Source organism: Monopterus albus, unplaced genomic scaffold (assembly GCF_001952655.1).
Source record: "Monopterus albus unplaced genomic scaffold, M_albus_1.0 scaffold273.1, whole genome shotgun sequence".
NCBI lineage: Eukaryota > Metazoa > Chordata > Actinopteri > Synbranchiformes > Synbranchidae > Monopterus > Monopterus albus.
In genome coordinates this window covers 142,736-156,290 of record NW_018128153.1, presented here as the reverse complement: position 1 = coordinate 156,290, position 13,555 = coordinate 142,736, and the positions used below count along the sequence as shown (strand labels likewise).

The following is a 13,555-nucleotide window of genomic DNA, read 5'->3' as shown; positions in this document are numbered from 1 at the left end:
CGTCAGCTAGCAATTTACCGTACCCCCTTGGCACAGGCACGAAGGCCTCTGATTGCACGTCAGTACCTCTGAAGCAGCACAGAGCAGAATGCAACGTGATGGACCTGGACAGTCAGAAAAACCTGGGTGGCTGATGTGGCAGATTCGGGGCAGCAGACCATAAACCATAAGGTTTTTATGTACTCACTGCCTCTTGGAATGCCAAGCTATGTAATGATGGCATCATCATCCCATGAAACCATGCATGATGTAGAATTTATTCGAGTGGCTGTCATGTTTCCTGCCCTGCTACACACAGCTAGCATCAGGAATTTGTTGTTGTGGGTTCTGTGGGTGAACATGCAGCTGGGCAGCACTGAAGGCTCTGGGCTAGTGAAAATGTTCTGATTTGCAGGACATGGCAATTGGCTCTGACTTTTCTTCCTCTGACTCGTTATTCTCTGACTCTCTTGCTCTCTCAGTCTCCCTCTCTCACTTCTGTTCGTTCTCATTTTTCACTTTCAGCTAATGATGCTGGACGACTGACTGGTTGGCTGGCAGGTGGTTTGGTTGCATTGTGGTTATACTGCGGTTGTCGTGCCTGGAGGACCTACTTTAGAAATATATTGATGTTTGTCAAATGTGGTCCTTCAGCATTAATGAAAAATTGCACACAGCAACCAACGGAGCATTGCACATGGCTTACAGTAGTTGCTATAGAATACACTACATGCACTCATTGCTAAGGTTTGGAACAAAACATTGCCTAAGAAGGTGCATGTGTGATTGCTGCTCATCCTCAAATATTGAAAAATGAAGCCAAATTCACCTTCAGGGTAATAATGTTTGCTTGTTGATGCCATCTATCATTGGGATTGATGAAATCACTGTATGGCTTGGCTTCTTTAGATGTGCCAGAACTGTCAAGGACTGACGCACATTAGCAGATGGAGTCTGGCTGCATGCTCCTCTCACTCCGCCTCTCATGCTTTCTCTCTTTCGCGCTGTTTTCTTGTTCTGCAAGCAGCTGTTCATTTGGACTATGGCCTACCAGCTGAGACGATAGTGACAGTTGACCACTGCACCAGTTATGGATGGGCCAGTGCTTTACATTGGGGAGTAAGGGATCAATGCATGAATTATTGGAGCTGACAGATGGTTGCATGCAAAGGCTGATTCATTTTTCTTGGCTGCTGGCTGGCATCAGACTGTATGTTTTATGATATGTTCAATAATTGGCTTGAAACGTTTACAAAGTGGCTATTTTTTATGGGGGTTGTGCTGTAGGGTTGAGACAGAAACTGAAAAAGCAGAGGGCTGATTGCTGTGTGTGTGTGTGTGGAAACATCTTGTGTGATTAGTCACTCAGCAGTTATGTAAGATGAGCACCACATAATTTGTTCCCCTATTAGTGCTATGTTATGCTATCATCTCCTTCAGTAATGAGCAAAACAATGAAGCCCTCTTTGTTTCCCCTTCTCTCTCCAATGCTATTTTTCCTCATGTCACTTTTTTCCTTGTTACTCACTCTTTTTCCTGTTGTCGTTTCCTCTCTCACCCTGTCTCTCATTCATAATCTCCTCTTCTTAAGTTAATTATCTGCCTTTCTTGCTCTGTAACTGAGCTTAATAACAGACACTTGAGAATACGGTAAAACAGAGCCAGCCAGTGATCTGCACTCTAATCATAGTCTGTTTTGTAAAAGTTTGTTTCCTCAGCTTCCATGGTCAGCAGTGTAAAGATGTCCGAGTTAGTTTCGGAGAAAGAATAAAAACAGAGAGGCATGTAGAGCAAGAGTAAAGGCACTTGTTTTCCAAGGAAGCTGATTGTTTAGAATACCTTTTTTGTTTTGCATTACCTGAGCATATGGAAAGGTGAGAGAGGGAAGGAGGCAAACTAGACCAATAAAGCAGCAGGAGAGATGTGGCATTGTGCCTCTTTCTGTTGCCTACACCCTGCAAGTCTTAAATAGCACAATTTGGAATCCATCCTATAAACAATATGGATAGTAGGTTCTGATAAAGATTGAAAGGCCAAAGTTGTGGAGAGGCTTAGGAAAGAGAACAACAGAACAAAACACCCTATACTGTGCTGGAGCAAAGGTGAAGCTCTATACTCTATATACACACACATGCATATCCAGACACAGAAATACCACCATCACTACAAAGAATGACAGTGATTACATTATCATGAATAGCACACACACATACACACACTGCACATTCTCATGAATGCACGTCAGTCTGTGTTCCCTGTGCTTTAGCTGGGACTGTGAAGTCTTAGATTAACACATCATTCCATATGTCAGACATTATGGCCTTAAAGTTTCTGAGCTCCACCAGCCGCACATCTGTGTGTGTTTTGTAGCACATCTTTCCTCAGCTGCCTGGAAGTGAAACCGTAACGCACGGTGACTGTTTTTGTTATTAAAATGAAGCTTTAAAAAAAAACTTGGCAAGCTGATGAGGTTCCAGGAATAATGAGATCAAATCACAGTTTTTGTATTGATTGTATTCAATATGTATATTGTTTTGTAAGGAATAAAAACTATGCGGTAATGTACTGTACCATCAGGGGACAGTATCTCTGTGAGTTTATCTCTCTGACCTTGGCTGGTCTCTGCCATGGTTCCCAGCGGGCCACTGGGTGGACTCCCTGTTAGCTGTCATAATGACCTCATTATGATATGCCCAAACAAACAGACACACACGCACACAAGATAAGCTGGGAACAGGTGTTTGATTTCACTTTGGGCTGAGCCTGCTTTGCTAACTCCCAAATCAGCCTGCAACCACCTGTCTCAATACTGGAAGCACACAGTAGTTGTTATCATCTCAGCTGAAACTATTATCTCATCTTACCATCTGGATGGCAGATTATTCTGTTTTGCTTTCAGCTAACTTACAGCACTTAGGTGATAGTTTTCAGATTAAAGGTTTTTTGAAAAGAGAATATCAGGACTGATAACAGAAGGAGTCAGGTCGTACTGTTTTGCACCAGTTTGGATATCTGAGCTCAGCCAAACTGTCACATATAGAGGTTTGTGTGTGTATATGATTATGCACTTGTGCATGCACATATAGCCTGTTTGTCCAGGTGTGCATTGAGATGAGATTTGCCAGCCTATCTACCCACCACTTCCCACTATTAAATGCTATTTAAGAACCAGTCTTTTAATATGGTCAATAGAAGCGCTATCACCTGTTTAAATACATATTCTTTTAGTTTCTACTGTAATAGTGTATCTTATCTAACTTCCTACTAAAGTGATATGGAATGAGATTTCTGATAGTAGTAGTGTTTGTTGTTAAGGCTTTTGTGTGATTTTTTTTTCTTGCACACCTGGGCAAACGACCTTGCTGATCTACCACTTCTTTATGAACGAGTATAATGATGGCAGGAAGGCATAGACACATTCAGCTAACAATTAATTAAAGGAGAAGAGGCCTTTGGGAAATCTGTCGAAGGGTACATTTATTTGTCCCTTGACAAACAAAACGCACACAAAGAGACCTATGTATGTATGTATATGCTCATCAGGTTGTCTTCCTCCGCCTGCATTAGTCTGATGCTCTTGGACCACAGAACACTCTCCTGGGGACAGTACAGACACAAGAAGGCCTGCTCTCTGTATAACCACATAAATAATCCGGCAGGCATGGGGAAACCCTGTTTATCTCGTTCTTTGAACTGTCTTGGCAATATTCTAAAATAGCATTGCCAGCTGGTTACAGGAGTTGTTAAATCTTTTCACATCAGGACAGCAAGCAAATACAGTACTTCATCTTTGATATGCAGGGAACCAGAACCTTGCATAAACCAATTTCATACCATTCCACAAAAAGCACAAGGAATATAAAGATTTTTGCAGATAAAATATTCCAAGGATTCAAAAGGGGAAGGGATTGTAAAGAGGTGATATTTACTTCATCCTGCCTACTTTAATCCTCTAATTAACAAGCAGAGTAATGAGTGGATGAAGTGACTGATTAGTTGACCTTTGACCCCTAAACTCTGACCTCTGCACCTTCCCCACTACATGCTGCTGATGGACAGGGAACATCTTTATTGTACCGGCACTCTTTGTCTTGTGGGTGAGGAGGTGCAACAACAACAGATAAATCAGTGAGCGCCAGAAAACTTAAACAAACAAAGGGGAAAGGAAAGACACTAAAATTGCAGAGAGAGATCTGTGTCACCTTGTGCTCCAGCGGAAGTTTGTTTAAGGCCTTTGAGAAGAAACGAGACAAGAAAGAGGATGTAATGTGAGATGGTGATAGTGTGCAGTGCAGCCGTATCAAATCAGATCATCTTCATATATGATAGCTTGATCATTTTTGTATCAGGCTTCATGAAAATAGATGTGAGACTTGAGCTCTGTACTTTGGGAAATGGGATCATATTTGAAACTCAGACCCACTGTTTCTAAAATTAACAACACAGGCATTAAAACCTTTGGTAAAATAGGACAAAATGCAGGCACACACATCCACATGGACACATTGACACTGAAAGTGTGCTGTTACCATAGAGCAACCCCTAGGGGGTGTTTTTGCCACACACACACGCACACACACACAGATAACACGTCCAGTCCCTCCCCCACGTTCATGTGTAGTCTTCTCTCTCTGTCCCCTGCTTGGCTTTGTGCTGCTGCCACAAAGGATATGAGGTCACTCTCCACAGGAGAGCTGCAGGCTGACTGAACCTCAACCATCCCCACCACCATCTAGCAAACAGAGAACTAACAGACCAACAATCTCACCCCCACCAGCATCGTCACATCTTCTCCTCACCTCAGATGACTTTACCTTTACCGCCAGACAAAAACCACAGGGCACGTACACAAACACCATTTATAGGAAGTTCATATTAGCCAAGAGGTGTGTTTGCAAGGCAATGTAGATAAACACACTCATACATGGGCATCAACAAGCGCACATATATTCACATACATCTGCTCAGATAGCTGTAAACCTTTGTCCTCTCTCATACTCTCTGCTGTCTTTCAACCTGTCCCCTGTTGCTGCTTCCACCCCCTGTCATTTTTTTCTATCCTCCACTCCTTCTATGTCCTTATGTAATTTTTTAGAAATCAGTGAGTCATTGTAGTAGTGTTGGTGTCAGGAGTCCTTTTAGAACTCTGTATTCCCTCCAAACTATACCCCAGAGTCTGCAGGACAGTTTTCCAGCTAGCTATGATTCATCCCTGCCTATTCAGCTGCTTATACCATCAGTTTGAAAATGTGTGTCTTTGTGTTTTGTATGTGTGGGCATGTGTCTGTTTTTGTGCATATATGTAGATGTGTGTTCCTGTTCACATACACAGTATATGTGCAAACTGATTAGCAGGAGTGCTAATAAAAATTATGTGCATATATGTTTCTGTACATGTATGCATGTACAGTGCATGTGCTTGTTTGTCTTGCAGTAAACAGGAAAAGGGAGATAAACCGGCCTCCGTTTTGGATCTGAACAGCAGAATGTCTCCAGTCCTGAATTACTTCAATCGCACCTCTGTCTTTCCCCAAAAAATTCTTGAGAGAAAGTCACTTAGAGCAAGAGAAGTAAAAGAGAGAAAGTGTCTTAAAATCACTGTTAACACTGATAAGGTGGGACACCTGTGTATGTGTGAAGTGACATTATATTCCTTCAGTGTCTTTATAGCTCAGCCAAGCCCAAAGTGCAGCATACACCCCGACCACCATACATTATCCAGGGATGGTGCAGCCCAGTGCCCTACAGAATAGCCTGGGTTGGCCTGTGGCCTCCTTTTGTATACATCCCGTCTACTTTGTCTATGCTATTGTGATAGGTTCCAGTGCACAGGCACAGACAACAGTCCTGTTGTAGCATGTTATTCTCCTATGACCTTCTTGTTGGTTTATTTGTGTCACTCTAGTTGAGTTTTATTTAGATTAGTGATCCTTAGCCCATCTCATTGTTCACTTCAGTATGTAATGTCTCATGGAGATTATGTTGTAGATGTTAGGCCAGCATAAGAGCTTTTTAGTACTGTAGCAATTTTGTTTTTCAGTCTGCTAGACTTGTTATTGATAGTGCATATAGTAACTTTACTATAAGAGGGGTGTCGTGGCTGCACAATTAGTTGTATTAAAACTTATTTTGGGACATATTGCTTTGAAAACATTACATGATTTGATTCATTGTTGTTTTGTATTAACTGGGAAATCTATTGCTCCTCACCACATACTCCATATTTACTTCATCAGCAGCCTGCAAGATTGTGTTACACCACTCCAAAGGCAGAACAAAAGACAAATCAAAAGTGTACAGAGATGAAAAACTGTGATGAAAACCCCTTTAGAAAAACTGTGATGAAAACCCCTTTAGAAAAACAATAAAAACCACACACAAATTCATAACAGGAGGGTTTTTCCTGGAATAGGGCAGCATTCCAGTGATGATTAGTGGTTTTAATTGGAAGTAATATGCTGACAAATCTTCTCCCCAGCTTTTATTGATTTCAAGATCTTTCTCGCATATTATTTTTGTGTAATGAGAACCCATAAGTTTAAAAAAGTATTTTGGCACTGTCTGCATTTTTTTTATGAATTCAGTATGTTTGTAACCCAAGTGCCAAGACCTTTTTTGATTGTTTTGTCTTTTGTACTTGGATAGTGTAATGGCATGCAAGAGCAGTCTAATTCCCGCTTCTTAAAATCCTCAGTTTAATCCGGTTAGGAGACACCTCTCAAAACTTGCTATGTGTAATGTCCCGGTTCACATTTATGTGGATTGTTTGCATCTTGAAAAATTCAGCCAACTTTGAGGTGATCGAGTAGTTTGAGTAAAACAGGAGCACATCATATCCAAGACGCTCCTACAGAATACATATAATCACTAGCTTCCCTAAAAAGTGTGACTGAGACTCGTACTGGTAAATCATGACTGTCTTTGTATCCAGGATCATGCAAGTTAACAAGATGCCAACATTAGCACGTTCCATGGTGTAGCACATTATACACAAGGTCCTGTTTGGTTGCTTGGTTGGTCGGTTGGTCAATGCTGTCCAGGTCGGCAGACTGTGTCCGATGAAGCTGTCTGTTTATAGCAGGGAAAGCCTTAGATCAAACAGATGAGGTCACTCTCTGTCTGTATGCACCAGTGCACATATTACCTCACTACCTACAGTGTTGGTTGATGAGGTTTACATACTCATGCATGAGTACAGTGTACATTTTTACCCTTTAGGAGTCTTGGATATCTCCTCCTTCACTTCTCCATCTAATCATCCTTTTGTCCCTCTTCCTCAAGCCTTTTCTCTGTCTCAGTTTCAGCATTTACTGTGTATGTTTGTGATTGTGTGTGCACGTATAATGTTTTGTGTTGTATAAACACCTCTCAGGTTTAACCTCAACAAAGGACAATTTGTGCCCTGATATGCTTCTCAAATGCTTATCGTATTCTAGTGCTTGTCCCTGGTGAGGTGGGAATGAGGGCGTGAATGGAAGGTGGAGGAAAGAGGAGAGGAAAAGACATGCCCGTGGGACAGCGGTATGTCTTGTGATGTTGAGCAACATGTCAGGATATGTGTATGTGTGTATCTGTGTGTGTGAGAGAGAGGGAAAATGGGGGAGGGAGAGGCACAACTCTTGGCACCTGTAAGGTTATTTAATCTATATACAGTATGTGTCAGTGCCTTCAGTGGAATTACTCCTTTAAAATTTCTGGAAGCTGGGTGAGAAAAAACGTCTCTCTCTCTGTCTGTCTCTGTCCTTCATTCCAGTGACATGTCCCCTGTAGACACATCAGAGAGGTAGAGGCTTAGTCCTGTCAGCGCCTCATTCAGGCTGACCCTTTTTCCCTCTGAGTGGAGGAAGAGCTCGCTTTTTCCTGACCTGAGGCAACAAATAATGGAGACAGGGCATTTGGAATGTGTGAAAATGCATGAGTGCTGAAAATGTGCTCTAGATGAACAACACAAAAAAATAAAGTAAAGGAAGCAGAGAGAAAAGGTTTTGGTAAATTTAATACACAGCACAGTGGAGTATCAATATATCAATCAAAGGTAAGAAGGGAAAAGGACAAAGGGAGATTAAAGAAGGGAAGAGGCAGTGGGATTGGACATGTTTGTGATATGTTTAGGCTGGTGTCACGGCTGCATCAGCAGGTGGTGTGTGTTGGATCATCAGGTAGGGCTGTAAAACAGCTGTGTCACACTTAGTACCCTCAGCAGGCTGAAAGGAAAGGAGCAGTGATCCTCTATCTGTGTTACCAGAAGGCCATAAATGTAGTCTGAGATTAAGCTTTATGTGAGGCAGGCTTTATTTTTATCTCTTTCCATCATCCAGCTCAAATCTTTAATATTTTCTTTAGACAAAATATAGGAAAGGAGGAGTAAATACAGCAGAAATGGACCCAAAGCACTCTTACAAACACAGCCAAGTATAATGTGTTAGTGGTACTTCCCCTGCAAAATAATTCGGCTATCCTCTCCAGTAACATATAAATAATCCCATGATTCTGAACATCAAACGATTCTTATGAGGCCTGTATTTACAGTCGAGATGCTGTCATAGCTTGATGTTTGTTCTCCCGCCCTTGTAACAGATCCCCATTTCTCTTCACATCCTCCTATCAACCACTCTCTCCCTCTTCTCCTCCTCAGGCTGCTCCCTTCTCTCACTCCCATTCAGCTCTGCCTCTCATCCCCCTGGGGCCATCCTGAATGTGTGTACTTGTGTGTGTGTGTCATATGTGACCTTCACATCATTAACACTGCTGCTATTAAAACTGTTGAATGGTTGTAAAATAGCTTCTTTTTTTTAAAGCTTGCTTATGTGCTTGCACATGGATGGGAGCATTTGTTTATGTAGAAGTGAGTGTGAACAGAGTGTTCTTTAAGCTCGGTGTGGGAAGAGGAAGCTACCTGGTATTCACTGCATGAGCTGACTGCTTCTTAACAGCATAACACTATTCTCAGTAAAGATTTATCTGTCTCTGTGTGTTGTACTGTCTCTCTCAGCTTCTGCTTTTCCTCACTCCCAGAACGTCCTATTGCCATTCCAGCAACACAACCATGTGAGGACTGAGTTGGCACCACTGTAGGCATGGCGAGGATTGCCCTTTCATGAGGTTGGCATTGACAGGCTAACAGGTTCCAAGGTACCAGTGGTAGTTCATCCTGATATTATTGCTTCAGTTAGGCTCCAAGGTTTAAGGAAAGCTGCTGTGTCAGTTAGCCTTTTTTGTCCCTCCTTGCAAAGTGTTTGTTTGGTTGTTTGACTCATTGCCGGAGTTTGTTTTTGTTACAAGCACAGCTGTAAAGTTTATTTCCCTGACTCCTTTAGATACAGCCTTAGTGTGGCTACTGTTTTTCATAGATCGGTCACAGCGGTAACACTGGGCTCCTGGATTAATCTATTAATTCAGTCATTTCACATCTCTCATCTGTGTCAATCTCACACATTTAATTGGGTCCGTGTACCACTTGCTCAGCTATCAGACATTTGATTATGATATTCATGCAGGTAAAAGGTGGCTGCTGTTTAAGCAATGTCAAACTTCTAGTTGAAAAACATTTGAGCCAATAAGCAGGCCACGGAGTTGTAAGATTAAGAAGGCCTGGTAGGCTGCAAGTCACATCACATCAACTACACTCCCCATAGTTTGCTAAGTTGTCTGATATGTGTCTGACCAGGCTGAATAAGGTCTCCAGAAATTTCTTAGAAAAAAGTGAACTTGCAAAAATTAGTGTGATGTTAGATATGATTAGAAGTATTATTGCTTAATAATACAGATTGAACCAGGTGTATGCCACACTTTTTCATGTTATTCATGGTGGTCTGGTCATTTCAGTACATATAAATGACACCGTTTCCTTCAGCAGGTTTTAGCAGCAGCATACAGGTTACACAGGTCACCAGCAGAAACACAGCAGCCCTGAGGTGCTTTGGTACAACATTACACACACGTCGACACTTTGAAGCAACAGAATGCATCCACATCTATGCTCCTTATAAACCCATCAAGGCGAAGCGTGTGGGTTTATCACAATGTGCTTCCTCTCTTCTGTTGATTTTAAATATAACTTCCAACATTTAATCACACAGCTTACTCTAACTGGACCTCTTTGTGCTCTTAAATACTGTTAAATGTCCTAGAAGTCTTCACTGTGCAATGGACCATTGCAGAATAAAGGAATCCTGTGAGCTTTGGAACTCATGATGTTTATGAGAGCAGGGGCCCTGAGGACCAACTACAAGGGCAGATTGGGGAAAAAAAAACAGTTGAGTTTTCTAAAAGTGAAGGTTCTCTTTCTACTTGCTTGGCCTTGGCCTCATCTCCCACATTGTTTACCATCCCTAAGTGGTCATCGTAACCAGTCATGAACTTTTTATGTTCACCTGTAAACCTCCAGGACCACCTCGGTGCTGAATGCTCGTTTGTACACCTGGTTTAGTTCACATACAAACCCAGACAAACAGTAGGACCTTGTTTTTTTTACACTGTTAGCACAAATGTTGACAGCCAAAAACTGAGTAAAGTCTAAGCAGATGTAAACTATGATACAGCCACAGGCTACAACCAGAAATTCTCCTATTTAGAGTAGGTTCAGCCGACCCTTCTTCCCTCTTTCTTAAGAAGTTTCATTCTTATACACATCAACAAGATTTATGGTGTGCAAAACTATATTAGTAAAGTTTGTTTGTCAGTAGTTTACCAGAAACAAATCATTATTATCTTGCCATTCAGACACAATAAAATGTGAATCTACGTTAACAGAAATTATGCGGTATCTGGATGTACTGTCTGATGTGTGATCTCTGTAGGATGTGATATACAGTATAAACCAGAAACATAGCTAGCTGTATCATTAAACCATAAAATTCCAAACCTTGAATAATGAAATCACTACAAAGGATCTCTTTATTTGCTGTCCTTCCTATTCTGTTGTTCAACATTCCCACTGTAGTTTTAGAAGTGGACTACAGTTATGATTTGGTGGTTTGAGGGAATCTTGGTAGTGTGCCTTCTGGTAGTTTCTCTCTGAGTTTGGAGGCCACTGTGAAGAAATGGGCAGCAGCTGGCAGCAGCTGGTCCTTCCGATTTTTGTCGAGTCTCCAGAGACAGAGAGAGCGCGTGTGCCAAGAGCTTTCATGTCATAAATATCCTCCCCGAATGCTTCAGTGCTTTATAACTCATTTATTTCCTGCTTTTTAAAAATCTTTTATACTACAGTTTATTGTACAGTAGTCTGTGCATCTGTCTCCATGCGAGTGTATATACGTAGCACTTTATGTAATTGGTTTTCAGAAGCATATTTCATTGTGTCTACACGAACAGAGCTGAGTGGGTTTTTGCATGTAACCTTGGCAGGTTGTGCTCAACTTTACACTCAAAAAACTGTTTTCCATCTTACTGTGATATACCTATAATGAGCCACACAACAAGGTAGTAAGCATTTCTGTTAACGACCATCATCAATAATTACCAATTTTTGTTTGCATGCCCATTTTCCGGAGTTTTCTTGTGACTTGCACGTTACTACTGGAAACTTGTTACTTGGCAGCCAAATAAAAAGCCGTGATGTACTCCATATTATTCATAGTAGCCTGCCACTTTAGTTATAACTGTTGACAATGTGCACAGTGCATTTCTGCAATCCTCCAAGAGCTTTTAATTGTAATTCTTGTTTAACATTCACAGGTCTCTCAGGTGTGGGGAGAACCCCAGCCTAAAAACATAATATGAGCCGCATTGGCAGTTCATGGCATACTCATAGTTACACAGGCATACTGTGGTGGCTGGCTACAAGGCTTGCAAAAAGTAATCATGTAAACAAGTGCGGCAATGAAGCCTTTTAACATTTTATTGGGGTATATTTGTATATGACCCTCAGTTCTTAGGTTTCTCTGGCCTTTTGACAGTTTATTTTAGCCTCTTATGGTGTTCAGTTGGTCCTTGTAGGAATTTCTTGCTGTAGTGCATGTACAGGGATATCAGTCGGGAAGCTATTTGTGTGCTGGATTTTGCTGAACTTAGGCTTTCCAGATGAAGGATGATCACAACATCACCTTGTTGCCTGTTGCCCTTCTTAGTCTGCAAAATGTAAACATCCTCAGGCCAGGCCATGGATTACATAATGGAATTGTGTCAACTTGCAAAATAAAGACTATTGTTCTGATTTGCCAGAATCAGCAGTCTGACTTATTATCAACTGTGGTAGTGAAAATGAATCCTTCTAGCACTTACAGCACGAACACTGTTCCAGCCAAACCAGTGGCACATCGCTGCCAAGCCGATGCGCAGCTTGCAGAGCTGGGAAGTTCCCATATGTGGTGCAGTTGTTGATTATTTTGGTTATTGCAAAACCTCTTCCACCCCAGACAGACTGAGCATTGTGGAAGTGTTCCCCATGAAGGGGTGTGTAATTCAACATTGTGGGACCCATTAAGAAACACAAAGACATGGCCGCAGACCATTGGTGTTAATGACATAATGGTAGTAATGTAAAAGATAAGGTGTCTGAACAAATAAAGATCTGTGTAGTATGAGAGCTAAAAAAGAAGGACAGATGAGGTGAGTGTCATCCACACCAACCAGGAAGAACAACAAGCAATCTGGCTACAGCAAGCAGGCCGGGTTTTATTTTATTAATGACCAAAAACCTCCAAGCTATGCTTGTTTTTATGAGTGTTTGAGAACAATAATTGGCTGCTGCTGTGCTGTTGTGTGCATGTATACAAGAGAGAGTGAAGGAAAACTCTTTCTTGTGCTTCCCACATACTGTAATAACACACTCACTTGTAACCTGAGTTGGCAGGTACATTTTTGGATGGTTTATAGTTAATCTGATTGTCATAGCGCAGGGCATTACATAAAGGTGTCTCCCCTTTCTATTTGTATCCATTCTGATCTTAATTCTACCTATTACTGCATCTTTTGGCATCTTCTCTCAAACCACTGCTTCACCTCCACCAACCAGTCAGATTGTTACAGAAGTAACATCACTAGCTGCTGCTTCCCGCTCACAAACAAACATATACTGGCTTTGTAATGTTGATGTGATGTCACCTGAACAGGGCTTTCAGATAAGCTCAGAATGATGTCAGTGAAGAGACAATGAAGTGATTAACAACATGGATAGTTGTGTGTGTGTGTGTGTGTGTGTGTGTGTGTGTGTGTGTGTGTGTGTGTGTGTGAAGGCAAATGCACATGTCACAGAGAAATATCTCCACATAACTCAACTGTGACAGAAGCTACGTCTCCCTCCGTGGGGTGGAGGTGAACTTCCTAGCCCCCACAAAGTCTGCCGGGTGTATCTACCTCTCTCTCTTTCTGTCTGGCTCTGTCAGGACAGCACATTCATTGTAAGGGAGGGGGTCTCTGCCTTTTCATAAGGTCAGAAAGGCTAAAGGTATAGCGTAAAGGATAACATTAATCACTTCATCAGACAGCGGCAGGGAGGGGGCGATAACTCGAGAGATGGGAGCTATAGGTGGGGCAGGGAGAGAATTAGAGGGAAGAAAGGGGTAATTGAGAGGGGAGAGGAAGAGAAAAAGTGATCAAGAACAGACAGGGAGGAAGTTGGAGATGAAGGAAGGGA

At 41.8% G+C, this 13,555-nt stretch overlaps 1 protein-coding gene across 3 annotated transcripts in view; it reads left to right on the top strand.

The window, feature by feature from the left end:
- The window catches only part of prkar1b (protein kinase, cAMP-dependent, regulatory, type I, beta), a 63,780-nt gene that overhangs the window by 18,613 nt on the left and 31,612 nt on the right, over positions 1-13,555 (top strand). The window lies entirely within an intron of this gene.